Genomic DNA, 19928 nt, shown 5'->3' on the forward strand with positions numbered 1-19928 from the left:
GGCTGGGGACAGTCGGGGAGCTGAGGCTGAGGCTGGGGGACAGTAGGGGAGTTGAATCTGGGGCAAAGTGGAAGCTCTCCTGGCTCCCTGGGGAAGCGTAGCCGCGGGTGCAGAGCTGCGTGCTTTTGCCACTTGTCTGTCCGGACCGGACCTGAGGATGGGTGTGAGCGAGGGCAGGGCCTGTTGGACCTTCTCCGTTAGGAAATCTTTACCTCAGAACCTCCAGGTGGGTTGGGGAGCCCATGTTCCTGAGCCAGCCCCCTGAAGGTCCTGCATGCACTCCACAGCTGGGTGACGCACACGTGTCTCCTCCCGGTGGCTTAGCCCCAAGGCTTGGGGGGCGGGAGCTGGAGGAGGGAAAGGAGGGGTATGTACCACTTAGGGCCAATCAAGCCCAAGTTGGTGCTGCCACTGCCATCACACCCATCGCTGCCCCATCACCCTCAGTGCGGATGATAAGGATAGCTATTACTTATTAACTTACTCTGTGCCGGTCTCTGTAAAATGCTAGCCTTGCATTTTCTTGTTCTGAGTCACAAGAATCCTTGTAAACCCCATGCTACAGATAAGGAAACTGGGATTGCCCTCCCTTCAGTTACTTGCCCAAAGTCACACAGTTACCAAAATGAGGGTCTGAGCCTTGGCTGGAGAGGTGGGGAGCTGACCGATTGGGAGGGCAGAAGCTGACTTGTGAGGAGGGGTGGGAGCAAATCCCTCTCAGTGTCCGGAGAGGAGTGATGTCCTGCTGGTGTGGGGAGGGCGAGGGGTGGTCCCACAGAGAGATTCCCCAAGGCACCCTGGTACTACCGTGCCTGAGACAGATTCTCTGCCAGGAAAGCCCTGGAGGAAGCGGCAGAGAAAATCCCCATGTGTGCCTGCTGTCTGGAGGGGCATGTCAAGGAAGAAGGGTGCTGGTCCTCCTGGTTAACAGGCCTGTTCCAGATGAGACAGGAAGGGTGAGGGGGAGTAGACAGGCCTTTTAGCATTGGGAGCTGAGGGTCCTGGGATGCGCTTTCTGTTATGTCCCCTCCTTCCAGGACACCTTCTCCAAGAAGCCCTGGGACAACCATCCAGGATGAATTGATCTTTCCTCCTCTGAGGTCCCAAGCCTGTACTTCCTAGTTTTTTCTTTGTTCTAAAGCTGAGTTGGATTTCTTGCCTCATTTCCATACAAGGTAGTAAGTGCATTAAAGGGGAGAGTGCTTCATTCATTGCTTATCACCGGGTCTTTGCCTGAGGGCCCATTCCTGGCCTCACCAAAGAATGCGTCCTTATCTGTAAGCCGGCTTTTTTGAGGGTGTTCCCTAAGTTAAGAAGCAAAAAGTATGCAGAACAGTGTTTTGCACATTGTAAGTGCTCAGTAAAAATTAGCTGTTATTGTTACATGTAAATGGAATTTGAGTGGCTGTTTATCTGTTTATTTCTAAGTTTAGCTGCTAAAGTCAGTCACCTGGATGGTGCGTGTCATGGTAGAACTGGAGAGGAAATACTGTGAGAAAGCATGTGATGGGAGTAGCTGCAGGCCTCAGTTCAGGGGCCTTTGGGGAAAGGGGAGCCATCTCTCTAGTTGGGGACCTGCAGGTGTCCGTTGGGTTCTGTATGGGAGCTGTTTTCCGTATTAAGATGCTGTGTGTGGCTGAAGCTCTTCCAGGAGTTATCAGAGATCCTGTGGGCATTGTCCCAGGGCTGACTCCTCATGGAACTCAGGAAGGGTCGGTCGGATAATCCAGTGTGTTTGGGTCAGACATCTCTGGGTTGGAAGAAGGTGGTAGTGTCTCCAAGTGTTATGTTATTCCCTTCCCCCAGAACCATCCCATGCGCAGTGCAGGCATGCCCACAGCAGGGGTGTGTGTACATCTACTGTCCTCCTCGTGGTGGGATAGAGTAAGGATGTGGACGAGGACCCTCGAATGGCCTGGAATCCGCTAGGAAATGAAAGCTGCTTCATGTGATAATTACACGGGCGTAATTAGATCTTTAACACCTTCATTACAGAAACATGGCACTGGAGAGCATTTCCCTGGTCTTCCGATCCCTCCTTTATATTGAGAATATGATTGCAATCATGCCAGGATTGCTCTTACTGGGCCTTTATTACTGCGTTTCAATCATGGTAGGAAGGCTCACCAGTTGGTACATGGACAGGAAAATGTTACTTTTGTGTTGTCTGCGCCCTGAGCTGGCCTCTCCCAGGGACATGGGCCCCTGTGGGTGCTGTCTGTGTGGAAACGTCACAGTCTTCTTGTGGAAGAAAATTCTGCTGCTATTTCATGGCAGGTCTCTGGAAACATGCACAGACCAAAATAGGCTGTGGCAAATGGTGTTATATGAAGCAGGACTGGGTTGTGAAGGAATCAATCTAAATGGATCTACCAGGTGGGAGTTAATTCATTTTAAAGGGAGAAATGCCTAAAAAATTTCATGTCTATATGCTATGTGAATGTTACTATTATTTTTAATGTATGTATGTATTTATGTTTTTATTGACTTCAGAGAGTGAGAGTGGAAGGGAGAGGAAAGGAAAAACAGCTCAGCTGCTTTCTGCATTCCCCTTACTGGGGATCTAGCCAGCAACCTGGGCATGTGCCTTGAATGGGAATCGAACCAGCAACCTCTCAGTGCATGGGACAGTGTTCAGCCAAATAAGCGACCCTGGCCAGGGTTAAGTAAATGTTATTGTATATATACTAATGACCTGGTGCGCGAAATCGTGCGAGTCCCGGAATCCCTCCCCTTGTGCGCCTCCCAGAGCATGCAGCCTTGTCCTCCCACCCAGAAAGAGTCCTGCAGCCTCTGCCCCCCCACCACCGCCACCAGAGGGGGGACCCAGAAAGAGTCCTGTGGCCACTGCTGCCGCCACAGAGGGAGGCGGGACCCAGAATACCGCCCGCTGCACCCGCAGGACCCAGAAACCCACCTGCTGTGCCGCGGGACCCAGTCTTCCAAAGCCAAGGCCCCACCCCCCCCCTTGTGCACCCAGTGCGCATACAGTCTCCTGCTGATCAGTTGTTACAGTGAGAGGGCGTCATGGCCATTAGCATATTAGCTCTTTATCATATAGGATATACACTGAGTGGCCAGATTATTATATAAAATGTGTGTATATCTAATATATTTTAGAGGCACGTTGCATGAATTCATGCATGGGTGGGGTCTGGCCAGCCTAGGCAGGGGGAGGGGAATTGAGTGGTTGGCTGGCCTGCCTGTTGGTTGAACTCCTGGTCGAGGGGACAGTTTGCATATTAGCCTTTTATTATATAGGTTATACACTGAGTGGCCAGATTATTATGCATGCATTCAGAGATCATAATAATCTGGCCACTCAGTGTATATAATAAAGCATATATGAATACGTTATGAGTATATATTTACCCATAGTAAAATGCATGCTCTTAATTACATTGTTTGCTGAGTTCTGACCATTGTATTATATATGCTCATGTTATCTTCACCCAGATCAAGATAGAGGACCCCAGAAATTTCTGTCATGTCTCCTTCCAGTCAGTTCCCCCCACCCTCCAGAGGCAAAGACTGTTTGATTTCTTTCTCCAGGAATTACTTTTGTCTATTATTCAAATTCACACAAGTGAAATAATGCAGTATGTTCTCTTTGTCTGGATTTTTTTATGCAGAAAAATATTTTGGGGATTTCATATGGCTGTGTGCATCATTGTTCCTTTTTATTATTGAGTAGTATTTCATTGTATACACATACCAGGTTGTTTATATTTTTGTTCCTCTAGGAACATTTGGACCATCTATCATTTTTTGACTACTGAATGATAGCAAATAAATAAAGCTGTTCTACATGTTCTAGTGGCTCCACATTTTTGCTAATCTTTGATCTTGTCTGTTTTTTGAAGTTTAGCCATTCTTATGTATGTGGAAAAAGAAAAAAAAAACTAATTAAGGAAACTTTGCTGCCGGATGTAGCTGTCTTTATTAAGCTGGTCTTTATGAAGCACTGGCATTGGAATGTGCCAGGCCCTTGGCTAAGCTAGTGCTTGATGGGCATTTTGTTTTTTATTCCTCGTAACTTAGATGTCAGAAACCGAGGGCCAGAGAGTTTGGGTGGCTTTTCCAAAGGTCATACAAGCGGCAGAAGTAGAGCTGGAACTCAGCTGTGTTGGATTCCAAAACCTATTCCCCTAGTCCTGGGTGAGTGGGTCTCAGGAGGGACCCCTGACCAGTGGCATTGGTATCTCCCGGGAAACTGGTCAGATTGCACATCCCCATGCCCACTGATGCTGAAGCTCCTGGGGGTGCAGTTTGAGGGGTGTTTGCAGTAGCCCCCATGATTCTGATGCCTGCGCAGTACGGAGCACCACTGCCCTAGGGGAGGGACCTACCGTGAGGAAATGGCAGCAGGCGAGGCAGGTGACCTGGGCTCCAGGTCAGCCAGCCAGGCACCCTCTTTGGGCCCACGTTTCTTCTTGCCAGACAGGAGTAGGTGTGCCCCTGCAGGTCTTTCGTCTTCAAAGTGCGGCGATTCCACAAATAACTTTTAGACTTCAAAAGTTTAAAATGGTGTGATTGTAGTTTCCCAAACTGGTAATATTATAGGCTATGCGTACATATTTTTGTAGGTGAATTTTGTGGTTTTTGCAAATTACCCAGGAACCAAAACAGTCTCTCTCCTTTTTGTCGTTTTTTTTTTTTTTGAGACAAAATAGAGACAATAAATATGACACAATTTAGAAACCACAACACCACCACCTGGCCGGCCCTTCCTTCCCGGGAATGAGGGGGTTATGACCACAGGCAATTGAATGTAGCTCGCTGTGCCTTCCTTTGTTTTGTTTTGTTTATGTTATGTGTTTATTTTGAACAGTTGGAATATATTACAGTAGTTCTATAACAAAATTCTGTTCTCATCTTAAAGCACAGTGCCTCGTCTCTCTTGGTTCCCCACAAAGTCTGTTTCGGGGTCTCAGGGTTGCTTTTCCTTCCCCCCGAAAGTCACAGGATTGACTCCTCCCGGTGTCCCTTCGGAGAGACCTTCCGCGCGCTCCTCACCTGTGCTGCTCCATGCCTGCACCCGGCTCCGGGAGCAGGAGGCCTGGTGTGCAGCACCACTGGAGCTGGGAAGAGCTGCATGTGGTCCGTTTTTCAGCATCAGTGTGAGCTGGCCTGGCACTCCACTGACCTACGGAGGACAGCTCCCGGGCCCCTCATCACCCCTAATCTTGTTTGTGTCTTCATAGCCTTGTCCCATTTTCTTTTAAAATATATTTTATTGATTTTTTTACAGAGAGGAAAGGAGGAGAGGGATAGAGAGTTAGAAACATCCATGAGAGAGAATCATTAATCAGCTTCTTCCTGCACACCCCCTACTGAGGATGTGCCCGCAACCAAGGTACATGCCCTTTATCGGAATCGAACCCGGGACCCTTCAGTCCACAGGCCGACGGATGCTCTATCCACTGAGCCAAACTGGTCAGGGTAGCCTTGTTCCATTTTCATAGTCTCGTTTCTTCTTTATTGTCTGTTTCCCCTCCCACTGGGACGTAAGATCCATGAAAACAAAGTAGCTTTACTCACTTATTCGCCCCTCCATTTGTCAGGGCCTCAAGTAGTGCCCGGCAAACCATAGGTGCTCACGAGAATATTTTGGATGCATGAATGAATTTTCCAGTGTCGCTTCTTACATAAGTGCAGACTAGAACCACCTACAATGTATTTCTCTCTTATCTCCCTATTCATCTTTTATTTCTTCTCAGTTAGGATCATAATACAATATGTTCACTTCCTCATCGCCAGATCTTTCATTTAGCTGGTTCCCTGTGTCTAATAATTTAGACCGTGCTATAAATACACAAGTGTCTGACAGATTTAATGAATTATATTTAAGCATTTCTGTCTGTTGACTCTTGGAGTTTGCGGAGTGAACATTCAGATGTTCAGCAGGCAGGACAATGGGGGGTTGTTCTGTTTTCCGTTGATGTGGGACTTGCTCCCTGTTGAGATCTATAAGAATGACCCTTTACCTCCGTCTTCTTGTCGCATCGTGTCTCTGTACAATTTCCCCAACCTCTAGCAAATTGGATCTTTGCTACAGAAAGCCTGATTTTTGTCCTTTTTGGCTCTTAAATTGTGTTTTATGTTTATGTCTTTTTTCTTTTTTTAACTTAAACTTTCAAAAGTCAACCTGTTTTTGTTTTTGGTGCCAAAAGACCACTCTCTGAAGCGTATTTTTAGTTTACACTGGAACATTCCATAGTTTTACAAAAAATAATGCAAGGGCAGGCAACCCATCTCATGCCTCGTTTCCAGTGGCCACGCTTTGCCAATGGCCGTGGTAGTTAAAAATAGACGAACTTGACTTTAGGATGCAGTGCATGCAGTTGGCTCACTGCATTTACTGGCATCCATCCCAAGGCTGGTTTTAGAGGGCCGAATTGATGATATCCACCGAAGGGAATTAAGTGGTTTATAAGCGAAAACATTCTGACATCTCCGTACCACAAGGGTTTATAGGAAGGATGTTGCTTTATAAACGATGGTTATTTAATGCAAAACACCCGTCTCTGATGTTAGTGGTCTCTTCCTTGAGTTTGTATATATGTGTAACAGGATATACTGATTTTGTGTACACTGAGAATAAGGGCTGTCAAATTTGTTAAGGACTGACATTCACATCCTAAGAAAGTGAGTTAGTGTGTTCCTGTCTGTCTTCGTGTGGCTCCTATGATGAGCTCCATAACCTTGGAAAGTCCCTAGTCAACACCGGAGCTTTGCTGTGTGCATCCCGATGGCCGTCGGCATCCCCATGTAGGATTTCTTATGGATTTGTGTTGGTGTTTCCATAGCCACACCCCCATGATGTCAAGGGCATGCCTGTCATACTAACTAATGCTTTATGGTCAGCTGTCCCGGGGAGCATCCTCTGGGTTCTGGATGTCGTCTTTCCAGAAGGCATGTTGCGAAATTAGAAAATGTAACTTGAACAGAGTCTTCTCTGATTAAATAAGCTTCTCTTTGTATAGCCAAGTAATTAAACAATGGAGTAACCCATTATCTATGATAATTTCCATAGTCTCCATCCCAGAGTGAAAGCCAGGTCCTCACAGTGACGGGCAGGACCGCCAGGATTTGGCCCAGGACATTCCTTCTTTGCTCTGACCATGGCCTGCTGGTCTCTACTTGGGCATCTGGAAGGATTGCCTCCTCATGAACTTCAAGTCTTTTCCAAATGTCACCTTCTCAATGACACCTCTTCTGACCTCATTATTCAAAACCATCACTCCACTGCCACTTTCATTCCTTCTTCTCCTTCTCTGCTTTATTGTACTCTGTGGTGTGCAAATAATTTCAGAGTAAGTAATTCCCTTGTTTTGTCTCTTCTTTCTAGAATATAAACTCAGAGAGGGCAGGGATGTGGTAGATCCTGTTCCCTACTGCCTCCCCAGCCCTGAGAACAGTGACTGGTACAGAGTAGTTGTTCAAGTATTTCTTGACACCCACTGTCAAATTTAGAATAAATCCCTGTTGAGCTCAGTTGCCTCTAAAAATTCTGGTGCTTGAAAGTCTCTGGCAACTTAGGTATTTTGTGATGGATCAGGTTAAACTTGCTAAGGGCTTAACATTTGCAGTCTCTGGTTGGGGATAAGGAGAGCTTAGCTGATTGATGTAGGAATATTTTCAAAGACAGGAAGCACTGCCAGCCTGCTTCAGTTGGTCTTCATGTTACAGATTTAGGGCAGCACGTGCTGAGTGTCAGGGGACTTTGCAAACTCTCAGCCTCACATGGACTAGGAGAGGTTCTTGTGGGCACCGTCAGCTGTGTATATAGACTCTCTCTGTTACCATCTCTAGTGTCGGGAGAACAAGTTATGTAAGAGAATTACATTCTCACGCTAAGGTGGCACCCCCAGCATTACTGCCTGCGGAGGCATTTGGTGGGCCTTCAATGGTACACAGTGATGTCTTCCACAGCAAGGCTAATCTTTCAGCCTATTATGAGATAAGATTCCAAGCTCTCTCTATGGACAGTGGCTTGATGGTGCAATTAAAAGACAATTATGCCCTGATTGTAAGCCATGTTTCAAAATTATTGCACTATACAGTGTTAACAGGACTGCACACCGCTTGTAAAATTACCCTCAAATATCAGTTTCTCAGTGTTGTCCATTCTCAGGTTTGGACTCAGGCTGGCTGGGGTAGAAGGCAGGCTCTCCCCTTCCTCAGCTGGGTGACCCAGGGCGAGAGACTTCACCTCTTCACACCAGGATGTCTCCCTCGGAAAATAGGGATAGTGATGACACCTTCTTCTTAGGGCCGATGGAAGACTAACGTGAGATTTAAGGGCCACTGTTATTTGCATGTTCCCTGTCTGAACGCACTTGGAAGAGAAGAACCTCTTGCGAGGTGGAGACTGTGGTACACAGGTGCCCGGAGAGCTTTTCAAGTCTGAAAAAACAAAACAAAAACCCTTACTTTGCTGCATGATTCAGATGTTGCTTTTTAAAAAGGTTGGGATTAGTTCAGACAAATGGAAGGAAACCTTTGGATCTCACCCAGAGTCGGTGGAGGTCTAAGTTGCTTGAATTTCTCCCACGTTGTCACCGGTGACAGTTGATTCCAGTGATTGTCATCAGGCTGCAGGTTGCGGTAAGGCAGGAAGGAAGGCCAGGTCCTCTCCTATTTCCTGGGTGTCCTGGGCAGCAAGGATGAGCCCGAGAACACTAGCCTGAGGCCCTTCCATCTTCCCGGCCCCATCCTCGGGCTCCCAGATCAGGAGCGGCTGGGGAGAAGATGGATGTTGGTGTTTTAAGGGTTTGCAGTCAGACTGGTTGTGTTCAAGTCCAGGCTCTGCCACTTCCCAGCTGAGCCACTGTGGACACATTAACTTCTCAGAACCTCAGTTGAAAATGAGAATAATACTTACTCATAGGGTGGTTGTGAGGATAAAACAAGAAAATGTATGCAGAACACTCAGTCCTTTGCTTGGTACCTACATAGTGCTTACCGAAATGGTAGCGGCTGGGATAATTTTCATGGAGAAATGGAGACTCCTCAGTGAGTTCCTCTGAAGGAGCCGTTCTTCTGGGGAAATGTGCCCCCAGGGGACATCTGGCGATGTCTGGAAACATTTTGGTTAACAGCGGAGGGTAGGACGTGCTACTGGCATTTAGGGAGGAGAGGCCAGGGATGCTGTGGAACATGCGAAGAAGAGCCTTGCCCCAGAGAATTCAGAGCCCCAATAGCAGTGAGGCTGAGGGTGGGAACCCGCTGTCAGAACAAGCATCATGGCTGAGACTGGGAATTGAATTCGGAGTGGTGAACTAATAGTCATAACTATTATTGCTATACTTTTAATTTTTGTAATTAAAAAGAATTCTTCTTTTCAATTACAGTTTACATTCAATATTATTTGGTATTGGTTTCAAGTGTATAGCATAGTGGTAAGACAACCATATACTTTAGAAAGTGTTGCCCCTGATATTTCTAGTACTTACCTGAAATCATACATAGTTATTACAACATTATTAACAGTATTTCATATGTTGTAGTTTTACATCCCTGTGACTGTTTTGTAACCACCGATCTGTTCTTCTCAATCTCTTCACCTTTTACACCCAGTCTCCCTCCCCTCCCCCTCTGGCCTCCATCTGCCTGTTCTCTATTGATCTTCTGACCTGTCACTGACATAGGGTTGGGTTTCACCTGGGTAGATGATGTCATTCTATTTTAGCCATGCGAGAATTAGCAGGGGAGGTCAGGTAATTTATCCTGGCCCCCAGGCAGCTGACACGGATGAGATTTAAGCTAGGATCCTGGTTCCAACATTCTTATCCTTGGTTTTGTCCAGAGAAAGGGTCAGGTCTGAGCATCCAGTCTAACCACCAGCAGCTGGGCTAGATGGGGAAGACAAGCATGTCTGACATCCTGGGTTGATGGGACTCTTCTGTATAATGAGTTTGGAGGAGGAAGGTGTAAATTGATTGGAAAGAATTTACATTGGCTGTAGATCCAGGGGTGGGAGAAGGTGAAGCCCAGAAAGTTCTGGGAAGAAGTATTTGATGCTTCTAGACTGGTTGTGGGTTAAAGTTGGGAAAGTTCATGCATAAGCAAGTTGTGGTGGCTTCTGGTGGTCAGCTACCCGTTAGGTAAGAACTGAAATAAGCTGCCTGGAGGTTGATTTGGTTTTGACACACAGTTAGGTACGTGAGCAGTATTTTGTTGGTTTTGGCCCATGGCTGATACTGATGAAGTCTCCCTTTTTCCTCTTCCCGCCTCTCTGATCTGCTGTAATTTAATATATTCTGAATTTTTCTTTTGTCAGTTTCTACATTAGAAAAGTCTTGACTCTAAGCCCTCCCTCTGAGGGAGTCAGTGTGGATGCACCTCTCAGAGGCTGTCCCTTTGCTGCCTGAGATGGCATGACAGGCCAGGATACCCTTGCGCCCCGCTCCCCCGCCCCCCATCTTCCTCCCCCTCCCTCTGCCCTTCCCACAAGACAGTCCTAGAAATAAACCATTGATTCCAGCGTGTTTACCTGCCGAACACAGAGCGGGCTGCCATATTTCTCAAGCAGTTCTGCTCATCCGCCTTCTGTTTCCTCTGACCTCCCTTATAACTCTGCCGATTCCTTCCTCTCTGCTGCCCTTCTTCTCCCACGAACACCAGGATTTCAGGAGTCACAGAGTCTTGCCATTCCGATTTGCCGCTCTGGGTTATGTACTTCCTGAATTTTTGAAGCCAGCATCCCTGTCTTTGGGCTTTTGTAATCTCTGTCTTCTGTCGGAGTTCAACGAATATTTGTCGCATTGAATTCTTTTGAGGGTAACGAGTAGGCATAACTTTTAAATATTAAAAATTCTTGCCTAAGATCTTGTTGGCTAGAAAACCCATGGCTTATTTTTAAGGCACATTAAATATACTTACCCATATGTCTGGCTTTTCTGTGATGATTTAACATGGTTGTCTGCCAGTTGTTGTAGCATTTTGAACTGTAGAGAAAATATTGAATTAATTGTGTTGAAGGTCGCAGAGGGCCTTTATTCTGACCAGATGTGTTCAGTGATTGAACCTATTGCTTATGTAATGTGGCCAGGGAAGGCATCGCTTGGGCTTGATTTAAATAGAGTCGTTTTTTTACCACCTGGATTCTTGGCCCAGCATTAGAATTTACATCTGAGAGGGAGAGCCTGTTGGTTTCCTCCTCCAGCTACCACCAGCCTGCTGAAGTCTGTGCGACTTGGTTAGAAATTCAGAACTCAAGGTCAGGTTGTTAAGAAAGAACTTGGAGCACGTGTTTTTTTTATTTTTTATTTTTTATTTTTACTGATTTTTTTTATTTTTAAAGCATAGGCATCTAGGTTTTGGTTTCTGATCTTTTAAAAACTCAAGTAGTATTGTGACTGTGTATCAGTCTCAATCACTGAGCTGTAGTTGGTCTGTGCTTTTACAGCTTGTTTTTCCTGGTGAAATTTAGTTTTGTCCCCGCATTTAAACAGCGTGTGCAATACAGAAAAATGTGAATATAAAAGAAAAATGTATCCACATTGCTCATTCACTGTAGAGAAACACACATTGTTAACACACACATACACACACACACACACACATATATACATATATATAAAATACACACAAACATATATGCTTTTTATAGACTTTTTAGGGTCTTTTTCGTATGAAAATTGGAACATACAATCCATATTTTGTGCCTAACAATATATCATGCATATTTTTTCTTCAGTATCTATATATCTACTTTATCATTACATGTTTTTGGTTGTATTATAATGTATTAAGCCATGCTTTGGTTGTAATATAATATATTAAACCATTATAATCTATTTAATAAATTATATTAAAGGATGAACAATTAGGCTGTTTTCAGTTTTCTGTTTTTCACACACATTGATGAATACTCTTATACATATATTTTAGTGAACTTCTTCAGATCGGTGTCTAGAATTCTTGGCAGACGCGAATTTTATCTTTTTAAGACTTAACAGCTATCACTGTGGTGCTCTTCAGAGAGCATGTCAACTTCTATCCGTGCAACTTAAATGTGAGACTCTTTATTTCTTCACTTTCCTCAGTTATAACAGATACTACCTAGCACTGGAATTGTTTGTTTATGATAGTCATCACAAACTCAGTACTGAGTAGGTATTTGTAAAGACATTAGGGAGCGGTGGGGACTGGGTGAATGGGAAGAGCATATCTTGGTCAGAGGGAGCAGTTGACACTGAGCTTCAGCTTACTGCTGTCACATTGGCCCCGTGTTGCCAGGTTGCACAAGTTTTCAAGAGAATTCAGAAGCTTGAATTTGTTTAAAAAAAAAAAAGACACTCACCAACCTCGCCATTTTAAAAATGTTGGTTCAAAGTCATTTCAAAAGCATGGATGAACCAAACAGAACACATCTGTGAGCCATATTTGGTCCTCAGGCAACACGCTTGCAACTTCTAATTTATGCATTTGTCTCTCACTTGATTTCTCTCACACTTCATCTCTTCAATTACAGTGATCACATTTCTTACCCTTGTCTGTATTCTCAGGACCCAGAGACTGACCAATGCTTAGTGTGCATCAGAGTGAATAGTTAAGTTCCGGAAGTGTCTAGTTTGTCACGTTAGTCCATGGTAGTTCACTTGGGACCCACCTGGTGACAGCGCCTCCATTCTAATCGTGAGGAGCTGGGGAGAAGGCATATTTTGACAGCTGATCATAATTCATGGTTGTGGTCTGCTGACTCTTAGAACTGGGTGCAAGATAGCATCTTGATGATGACATTTATATGAATAAGTACTGGAAATGTTATATATATATTCTCTGCTTTTAACTGATTATACTGTGAAATATGTGGCCTTACAAATAAAAGAATGAGTGAGCTTTATGTAAATCTTTTCGGGAGGTTTGGTTTTACATATAGCTGGGAAGTTCCTAATACCTCCACTTGTTTGGGCATTCTACAGGTAAATAAGGACCCTAACCTTTATTCCAAGAGTGGATGCTTTCTGAACATGATTAACCTCTAAGACCAGTGGGCATCTGCTTTTCAGGGACAGTGTTAAAGGTAGTTTTGTTTTTTGAAAAAGCAATGCAGCCCTTTTGGCTTTCGTGCTGAGTCATGGATTGCTCTGCATATTCATGTTGGGCACTGGGCCTGCAGCAGCGGGGTGAGGGAAGGGACCCTGGTAATTCAGAGAAGAAGGTAAGTCAGTGCAATTTTCTACCAAGGAGCCAGGCAAGGAAGGGCCTCAATAAAATGAAGACCATGCACTTGGCAGTAAAAGCTCAACATGGAGTTGATGTTTTGCTAGGTTTGGATTTGGGCTGTGTTTCTGTTCTCCTTATGAACGTTTCAGTAGGCTGTGTAGGAACTCAGAGCTTAGATAGGACGTTCTGTATGTAATTAGGACTTTGGATGTGAGATAAGACTCAGGACAGTTTTCAAGTTTCGACAACTGTATGCCCTGATCCACTTCCTTCTTTATTGTAATCACTTCTGGGGCACCCACGATTCCCCTGGGTTGGCATGAACTTTGGCTTCTGTTTCTTTAAAATGCTTAAGGACACGATGTAGCAGGAAAAGCCTGTATTCCATGGTGTTTTAGAACTGGCGATCGTTGATAAGATTCCTGGGCTTTGGTGTTTGGTAAAGAGGAGAGTGCAGCCACAGTGGGCCATGCCGAGTGCAAAGCCCCGGCCAAGCATCTCCGTGGTGTGTATGAGAATTCTTTAGAAAGCACAGGGTGTTCTCTCTGCATTCACATAGTGTACATATCTCATTATCCAGAAGAGAGAAGGCAGAGAGAGAGGATGCCCAGCAAGGAAAAAATTCATGTAGCCGTTGTCTATTTTTGTCTCTCGAAGTCTGTGGGGAAACACTGCCATCAGTAAGAAAAGGCCTGGCTTTCCTAAGCAGTGTGACTCTTCCCGAGGTTCATTTTAGCTAAACGTGGGAGCTCGAGCAATTCTGTGCGAAATAATTATCTCATGGGAAGGTGACTGAGAGGCATTAATGGGAATGTGATAACTGGTTACTAGTGGAGTTCTTTCTGGTGGAAGGAGCCTGACTGGTTTAATAAAACATGGTAGGGGCCATCCTATCGCCAGAATTCCTGAGGGGCAGAGATGCTCTGAAAAGGCCCAGGACCTTTGGGGCCTGTGCACCTGTTACCGGGCACGTCCCCTCACCTGATGGCCGCTGGCAGCTTGCAGGCAGAGCTGCTCGGAGAAAACGATCCGCTTTGGAAATAGAGGACCCCAAATTAAATTTGCATAAAAGGAAAGTGCCTCAGAATTACCCGGGAGAATTTTCGAGGTGTGGGCGTCTGGGGGTGACTTCATTAGTGGTGCTGACTCAGGTCTCCCTGGCCAGCACAGCCCGATGCCCCAACCCCAGAGAACGGTCCACAAACAGCCAGTGATTCAGAATCACTGAGGTATTAATGAAATATGGGGATCACCAGGCCCCAGTCCAGATCTCATGATCGGAATCCTGGGCGGTAGGCCCTGTGACCCCATCAGTGTCTAAAGAAGTTCTGGCTGATTGTGGGGAGCCCTAAAATACTGGCCTTTTCAATTCTAGTTACCTAATAAAGGATGGTAACAGACCCCACTCTGTGTTTGAATGAACACTGATTGCAGGAGGGAGTATAGGACAGAAAGATTATCCGGGAATTGATTTGAGCTACTTGTTCTAGGGCAGCAAATACTGGGTGTGTGTGCGTGTGTGCAGGTGGAAGGTCAGGCTCTTGCTTCCGGATCCTGGCATTGGTCTGGTAATCCTGAGGGACCGTAAGCATCGCACCTGTCTTTTTACAATAGCCAAGGAGCTTGGGGGAAGGACAGTAGTGTGTGACAGAACATCCTGCAGTAACGGGAGTGTTCTTCATCTACTCCGTTCACTATTTTATCCACTCGCTACACGGGGAGACTGAGTGCTTCTATTGTGGCCAATGTGGCCACATTTTGTTAGCCACACTATGAAAACGAAAATTTTCCTTTTAGTTAGTTTTAGTTAATTTACATGTAACTCTTAAGTGGACACATCTATACCAGATTGAACAGCACAGGAGACAATGCCATGACACGTGGTGAGGATGGTCACAGTTCTTTGGTGTCACGTTTACCTGCTCCATGAAGAAGAGGATGGAGTGCCACTTTGGGTTGACCCTTGTTAAATGTGAAAGCGTGGGGTCAGTAGTTTTTAAGTGTCCTTTTTACCTTTTTTATTAATATGTTCCCTGGTGGCAATTTTCTTAAAGAAGCTCAGCGAATGGCAGTTGGCTGGTTCTTCCAAAACAGAGTAGTTTTTATGGAACAGGTATGTTTCATGTGACTAGGCATGACGCTGTTCCTGTGGCTTGCTCTGTCTCCAGCAGCGGATATAATGGATGACTGAATAAATGATTTCACTTTGAATGTTTTGTACAGAGAGGGAGAATGTAAGTTACCTTTGTGTTAAACAAACTACCCTGTTTCCCCGAAAATAAGACAGTGTCTTATATTAATTTTTTCTCCCAAAGTTGTGCTAGGTCTTATTTTCAGGGGATGTCTTATCTTTCCATGCGCTAGGTCTTATTTTCGGAGGATGTCTTATTTTAGGAGAAACATGGTATGTACCTTGATGTTTTTGGTTACAAGTAATAAAAAGCAACTTACATGGCTAAAACAACTAGGGATTCGTTGATGCATGAAACTAAGACTGTAAGAAGAAAGAGGAAGCTTCATATAGGTTTTGCTCAGGACACGGATTCGCTTCAGAACTGCTATTAGCCCGTATGATGCCTTTGTTCAAACCAGAAAGTATATATTTTCTGGGCAGACCAACCCAACAAGGCCTGGAGAGCAGAGCTGGGCAGGATTTTGGCTCATATTTGCCCCCTGTAAGAACATAACCTAGGGATAGTCTTGTTAGGGACAGTCTCGGTCCTCTCAGTGCCCCACTCTTCTTCACTTTGCTGGCTTTGGTCTCAGGATGGCTTCTGTTGTTTGCAGGTGGGTGACTGGCAAAAGGGGGGTAAGTGCCTGTTTATTCCACAGGGAGGCCTAGAAGAGGAATGTCTCAGGCTGTGTGCTGAGAGGCTTAGGCCTGCAGCCCCTAACCAATCAGGGAAGCTTATGCAAATCAGCACTCCCTTGCAGTTGGGAGGATTGTGGGGGAGTCAGTCCTCATCTGGGCCAGTCACTGTTACATGGGGGAGACGCTTAGGTGCTGTTAAGGGGGAAGCCACGGGATGGATGCTAGTGAATGAGGCCTACTTCTTGCTCCTGCTCCCCGTGTGATGGTGAATTTAGAGGGAGTCAGACTGGACCGAAGCCATGGGAATTTCAGTTGTGATTGAGTATAGATGAGGTCAGAACAGAGCCTTGGGCCTGATTGTAGTAGTTGATGGATTCAAGAGCAGTAACAGCTCCATTTTCGGTCCCTTTGTTATTGTAGCCCTGCTTGGGCTGCCAGAACAAAATGCCGCCGACTGAAACAACAGACGTGTTTTCACAGTTCCGGCCTAGAAGTTCATGATCCAGGTGATGGCAGATCTCAGGTTTTGGTGAGGGCTCTCTTTCTGGCTTGCAGATGGCTGCTTTTTTATCTTTGGCATTTCTTTTTATAAGTGTACTGATTTTACTTATTGGATTATGGCCCCACCTAGGACCTCATTTAATCTTAATTACGTCCTTTAAGGCCCCATCTCCAAATAATAGCCACATTAGGGGTTATCAATTCAATATGTGGATTTGGTGATTGTTGGAGGGGGGAGCACAAATATTCTTTCAGTGACAACAGCCATTATCTTGTTTTTCTTCATAGTGACTTTTTAAATAGATACTATATTTTACCTATTTTACTGATGAGGACACTGAAGCTTAGATTAAGTAATTTGCCCCTCAGAACAGCTAATAAGCAGTGGTTCTACTCTGGTTCTAACTCCAGAACCTGTGCTGTTAAACAGGTAAGACCAGAAGTTTCTAACCCAGGTGATTTTGCTCCCATCCTCCACCCGAATCAGGCAAGTCTGAATACAGTGTTGGTTGTTACAGCGGGGGAGGGGCTACTAGCATCTAGCAGGGGTCCTCAAACTTTTTAAAGTGGGGGCCAGATCACGGTCCCTCAGAGAGCTGGAGGGCCGGACTATATGAACTACTAATTCCTACTGTAACACCTCGGCTGCGCTCACTGCCCAAAAAACCTGGCGGGCCGGATCAGACTCCTCTGCGGGCCGCATGTGGCCCGAGGGCCGTAGTTTGAAGACGCCTGAATTCTAGAGAGTAGAGACTAGGAGGCTGGGAAACATCCCACAATGCATAGGACAGTTCCCCGTAACAAGGAATTATGTGGCCCCAGACGTCACTAGAACTAATATTTCGAAACCCTGTTCTATACTTGTGTTACCTTCTCATAGAACAACCTCCTCTGGTCACTCACCTCTCCTTTCATGTCAACATTCATCACCTGAATCTGAAGTTATTTGTTCTGTCCTGCTGGAGTGTAATTACCTTGAGGATAGGAACCTGAGTCCGTGTAATTATTATTATTATTATGGCTAGGCAGTACCTGGCACCTGGCAGTGAGCAGCGTAAACATTTGTCGAATGAATGAATGAATGAATGAATGAGTGAGTGAACCAAGCCAAATGGCTTCCTTCTTGTGGTGGTGCTACCATATATGGACCTAGCTCAGGGGAAGATATGAGAATAGCTAGAAGCGTTGAACGGTGCTGTTATCTATGGGGACCCATTGGGTCCCCAAAGGGCAGAGTGAGAGAAGAGCAGACAGCTTTTTGGTCTGCTGGCTGAACTCGACTAGCAGTGACTTGAAGAGGAGAAAGGGAGATAAGTCACCAGGACCAGCCTGTGTTGTGCAGAGTGAGGTGAGACTGAGCTTGAGTAGCTGACTAAGACCCTGAGCACTCGGGATGCAGGGGGATGCAAAGATCACCACCCCAGAGTGGCCACCAGAGGCTGTGCAGGTACACCTGGAAGCCTGGCCACAGTGAATGGGAGAGCTAAGTGGTTACTGTGGGCTGCCCTCATTTCAGTTCCTGCACCACCCCCTGCCAGCTGTGTGACCTTGGCACTTAGCCTCTCTGTGCCTCCGTTTTTTCATCTGCAAGAAGGGATGATAGTAATAGTGTCTGACTGGAGGCCACACAGCTCTGTGCTTAAGAGTTTTAGAAATGCATTTTGGGTTCAGACCCTGACTAGAATACCCTGTTTGGGGGTTGGAGAGGGGCATGGATGTCATCTTTAGGGAAAGAGCCACATGCTGTTGCCCAGATACATGTCTGTGGAGGAACATCGTCTGCTTTGGTACAACCATCATCACCATGCATTCGCCAAAACTTTTTCTTCATCCCCAATTCTCTACCCATTAAATACTCCTCCCCACCCCCCCTCCCTGGAGACCACCATCTTCCTTCCTGCCTTGCCTGTAATTCAGATTGTAAGTGCCCATGTAAGCGGATCAGACAGTATTTGTCCTTTTCTGGCCATTATGTCACTTACTATAATGTCTTCAAGGTTCTTCCATGCTGTGGCACAGGTCAGATTTTCTTCCTTCTAAAGGCTGAACCGTATTTTGTTTATCCGGTCCTTCGCTGATGGATGTTTGGGTCTCAGCTTTTTCTGTTTGAGTTTTGTCTTCCTTCTCCCTCAGAAGCAGGTGCAGTCAGTTTTCGTGCTGTCCTGGCCTCTCCCTTCACCATTGCTGCTCTTCTCGTTGCTTTGCCTGCCCTCCCCAGGTCTCCCGGGAGACCACCTGCCCAGTGTCTGTAGCTCTGAGATGGGAGATGTTTCCTCGTCATCTCTTTGGCACTTAGAGCCATTGGCTCAGGGCGTGCATGTCAGTCATCTGGTCTTAGGGGCTTCCTTTGTACCATCAGCTTTGACCTGGCCAATATTCCATCTTTCTAGGTTCAAGGCCATATGATCAGTAGTTATGCTCACCGGCTTTGCATTTCAAGAAGTGTGGGCTCAAATCCAGTCCCACTGCTCATCTGCCCTGTGACCTTGGGTGGGTGACCTTCCTGCGACACAGTGATAAGAACACGCTCCTTGTATGGACTAAGGAAATGCTGCAGCGAGACTCTCAGCATGGGGCGTAGAGCAGAGGCAGTGTTGAATCACTGATGGCTATTGTTGCATTAGATTTGTCAGTTTTCCTCTTTGGAATCTGATAACTTTTGATTTCAGGTTAGTGGCGGAGCTGATTGGCTGTGTAAATGGCTCAAAACATTTCTGTGTAGTACTCTGGGTTTTATCTTCCATCCTGGCACTACCACTTTCTCTTAGATATTATGGAGTTGAATTTCTTGGACTAAATTATATGGAGCAGATTTGATAGAAACACATTCTAAGTATCTGTATCTGTTCATGTTATTTTCGTTGGGACATAGATCTCTTACTTGAGGTCCCAATTTAATCACCACCGTGTAAGAAGCTATATAGACGTTTGCAGCATATAGATGATGATAGCACAATTAGATGACTCTGGAGTCTGTGGAATTCTAGAATGATTGGTGTAAAGGCAGGAGAGGCAAATGCACACAGGCTTTCTGCAATAACCTCAGTGCCAGGACGGGTGCATGGCTGGTCAGCCTTTTTTCAATGGATTGTTCCAGCTGTGAGTGAGGTCAAAAAGGAGCTGCTACACATTTACTGCGTATGAAAGTTATGTATGCTTTTCTCTCATTTACTCCTTCCTGTATGCGCTGCTTTGCTGAAAGTGCTTTATATTATCTCCTTTACTCCTCAAACAACTCTGTGAAGTGGAGCTGCTATTCTTTCCCATTTCGAAGAAGAAATTGAGGCTCAGAGAAGTTACTTCCTGCCTCTGCGGTTAACAGCAGAGCCGGGACACCAACAGGTGCTGCCAGCGCTGAGAGGGCTGGTGTGTCAGCACCTATTTTTTTTTAAAAATATATTTTATTTTATTTTTTTTTAAATATATATTTTATTGATTT

The 19928-nt window shown here is 45.5% G+C and overlaps 1 protein-coding gene across 18 annotated transcripts in view; it reads left to right on the forward strand.

Moving 5' to 3' along the window:
- Positions 1 to 19928, forward strand: part of MAGI1 (membrane associated guanylate kinase, WW and PDZ domain containing 1) — a 513936-nt gene that overhangs the window by 1055 nt on the left and 492953 nt on the right. The gene's annotated exons all lie outside the window — the stretch shown is intronic.

This window comes from Pipistrellus kuhlii, unplaced genomic scaffold, assembly GCF_014108245.1.
Source record: "Pipistrellus kuhlii isolate mPipKuh1 unplaced genomic scaffold, mPipKuh1.p scaffold_m20_p_11, whole genome shotgun sequence".
In the NCBI taxonomy this organism is placed as follows: Eukaryota; Metazoa; Chordata; class Mammalia; order Chiroptera; family Vespertilionidae; genus Pipistrellus; species Pipistrellus kuhlii.